General features: G+C 40.6%; 1 long non-coding RNA gene across 1 annotated transcript in view; it reads left to right on the top strand.

Moving 5' to 3' along the window:
- The first annotated feature begins 3192 nt into the window (after window positions 1–3192).
- Window positions 3193–3565, top strand: part of LOC108444742 — a 9748-nt gene continuing 9375 nt past the window's right edge. The window contains exon 1 of the long non-coding RNA XR_001859402.1: window positions 3193–3359. This is a non-coding gene — a long non-coding RNA (uncharacterized LOC108444742). The remainder of the gene's footprint in view (window positions 3360–3565) is intronic.

The raw sequence follows: 3565 nt of genomic DNA on the forward strand, positions 1-3565 counted from the left end.
TTCTGCAGCAAGAGTAGCACATAGCTGTAATTTTACTCAAATCCCCAGCACCGTTTTAATTGCTCTACATTTGTGTACTAGCATTTTACATTTCACCTACCTGCATGTTCTTCAAGGTGAACATTGCCAGGCTGCTAAGATGCTTAATGGATTCTTACCTAAACACCTCTGACTCTTCCACAGTCTCATAGAAAGTTGAAGGACTGAAAGCAGGGTGTTTGAAGGCACCCGTATGGGAGGCTTAGAATTGTTTTGCTTAGCTTTAGACACCCAGTGCTATCAGGAGGCTGATCTCTCTGGTTTTCCCATCCTCCATAAGGAATGCTCAGGTGCTGCCAGGTTGCAGAGAGACAATACTGCAAGTTCCTGTGAGTAAATCTCAGTGTTAAGGGTATGAGCAATTGTAAATTCTCAGTTTTGATTTGTTTCATTGAATATTAATTTCAGTGGACTTTATCACATATGTACAACTAACATTGCATGATGTTTTGGCTTCCTTGTCCGTACCGACATAAAATAGAGTTGCAAGATCAAGACATGCATTCACCTCAAGGCAGAGCTGTTGTTTCCAAGTACCAAGCATGAAGATTTTTTTGTGTGGATACTTGATTATCTTGGCTCTTGGAGCCCTTGCCTACTTTATATTTTTTATCCAAGTTACTCAACATGGCAGTCTTTTAATTTTCATATTTCAACTGCTTCCTTAGTCACCCTGATTTTTGCCTAAGCATTCCATGGCTTTTTGTGTGTGATCCCTTTTCTCTACATAATGAACCCAAAAGGTCTGATCCTAGACTTCCCCTCTCCAGTGGCAGTTCAGGAACTTGCTTGAGATTAAATACAATGTCAGTCCAGTGTCTAAAAAGTCTAATGTTTATTACTAAGTCTTAGGGTCTGTCCAAAGAATTACATGGCAGCACATAGTCCTCAACTTCTAAATAGCAGCAAATGTTGAGCAAGAAAGATTTCAGAGAGCTGAATTATCTCGTTAAATTAACTGGAACATTTTAATTTTTACTAGAGTTGAGTGAGCTTGAGTAAATATGACGAATTGGACGCTCACTTCATTTAGCAGACATCAAACACACAGAGAACGTTGCCCAATTTAACTTAGCCTGCCAAGCTGGGAAAATGCTTGTACAACATCAGTGAAGAAGAAAAGGGCTAAAATTTACTCTCGGTTGAGAGTGCATGCATAAATTCCCTTGACGTAAACTGGAGTTGTATATGGATGTATGTATATATATCACAAACCTTCCCTCAGGGAAAATCCTCCAAACACCTGCAACCAGAATTTGTGTTGCCATGAGTTATTCCCAGTAAAGTCAATTCCCTTTTGTTCTAAATGGAATATGTAACTCCTGTCTTACACCCCAAGGTTTATCTCCTTTTCCTCTGCTGCCTCTTATCAAACACATACCAGCACAGTCGCTTGTTCAGTCATGCTCAGAAGAGTGGTTGGTTTTTTTTTTTTTGCTTTAGCCCCTGAGCTTAATGGGCACATTTTGTGAAGAGTGAGCCAACCAGGTAAATAGCTGCTACTATGGAGCTTAAGAGCTACAGCTCTCAAATTAGGAGGTGCTTTTTGTCAAATAGGCCTCTGCAGCTCTAATATTAGTAACAAAACAAGGGCTTTTCAGACAAGAAAAAAAAATCTTTAGTCTGACTCTGTATCACACTTAACTCTGTTGCCTTGTCAAATATGTCAATGTTCATATTATACAGCAGCATTCATCTGTAGATGCAAAAGTGCTTTGCAAATATTACCTCTTGAATACTTTTAATTTATACTTAACAACCAGGTTTGTGAGATGGTACTCAAAAAGAATCAGAGTGAACTATTTAAAAAGTTAGTATAAATAAATTATAGTGATTTATTTGCTTTCCTGGTGCTCTATAGAAAGTTGTTGGCTTGAGCTCCGGGGCAATGCTACCTAAATATGCTCCAAACAGCTTTTTTCTCCTTTTGTTTTAGCACTGTGTCCACACATCTCTACATGCTTCTTTAATTCTAGTTTCAGCTTCTCTGTTGCTGCAATTGGCGAGCCTCTTCTGGTAGAGCACCAGGAATGAGGTACACAGGAGGCAGAATACAGCCCTGAGTAGAGGTGTTATGGTCCCAAATGCACCCAACACACAAAAATAGTCATCTTTTTCTCCAACTTGTTTACGAAATTTTATTACTTTTTGGCATGCTTCAGAAGCATTACCTAGAAACATTACTGAAGGAGTTCCTTGCCTTCAGGCTATGCAACTTGTCCCAGTGTTTTAAGGCATTTTTATTGATTTTTTAAGCAAATTTGCTTTGAGCAGTCTTTTATCCCATGTTTTCTGACGACAAGGCTGCAAGCCTGTTTGCAGAAGGCAAATGTCACAGACACGTTGTGAGTCTTAAACTGGTCTGTGAAACACTGCAATAGGATGGCTTTTATGATTACATGTCTGAAACCACAATAATAGTGAGCTACTTACCTGCTCACTGATAACAACGTGGATATTAGTCATTCCTTATCTCAATTTGTCAACGAGTTTATTAGTTTAAAATTATCAGGTTTTGTGAGTAGTCCATTTGCTCATTATGTCTGTAAGAAATGTTAGTTTTGTGTTAAAAGAATGCATTGAGGCAGAGGGAAATGAGGGGACGCTGCAGGCAGGCTGTCTTTGGTGCTGTGGTTCTTGAGTTCCCAATTAGTCTGTCCTAGGTCTTGAGTATCAGAGCTGGTACAGGCTCACAACACTGCTTTGAGTTTTCTGACAACTGAAGGTGATTTTTCTCTTTGAAAACCAGGATTTTGGTACCCAAAGCTGGGTTCCCAGACTGAAACATTTAAAGTCTCAAGTCTTTGTCTCGATCAGAGATGTGTGCTGACAGTGAGTGAGTGAAATGACATTTGGACTGTGTATCAGGGAATGGCTGAGCAATGTGAAGTTGTTGCTGTGGGGCACATTTATTCTTTATGCCAATTTGGTGTGGATGCTCTCTGCCTTCTGAGGAATGCACAGGTGCTGCTCATCCTTGGAGCACAAGGCTGCTTTGGGCTGTTTCGTTTAGAGGTCTGTTTTAGGATAATAATTCTGCAGACAGCTGTGTTGTGTACAAAAGCTTCCATTCAGGTACACAGGGCTAAAATAATTAGATGTGTTCCTAGGGCAGAGATAAATATTGCCCTTCTATTTTTTGAAAGCAGATGAACTTTCTGGACCCACCCTAATACTCTGGGGTTGTCTCCTGCCTGATGGGCTGCCACCAAAGCTCTAAAACCCTCGCACACAAAGGCACCACGGGACTCCCACCCTCAACATGAGCGCTCTGCCTGCCTCTGTCGCTGCCTGTCAGACCCGCTTCAGCTGGAATCAAGGTAAAGAATCAGCAGCAGTAAATACTACAGGACAAAGGCATAAACCAGCTTTGTAACCCTGGGCAACCTGGGTGTTTGCTGACTGACAGTGTGAATGACAGCCCAGTTGTCACTCTAAAATATCGTCTTCTAATCATTCCAGATGTCACCCAACAAGATGATGGCTACTAAAAAGGGAATAATTTGGGAAAAGTCATAAAGCCTAT

Source organism: Corvus brachyrhynchos, unplaced genomic scaffold, assembly GCF_000691975.1.
Source record: "Corvus brachyrhynchos isolate BGI_N302 unplaced genomic scaffold, ASM69197v1 scaffold221, whole genome shotgun sequence".
Taxonomy (NCBI): domain Eukaryota; kingdom Metazoa; phylum Chordata; class Aves; order Passeriformes; family Corvidae; genus Corvus; species Corvus brachyrhynchos.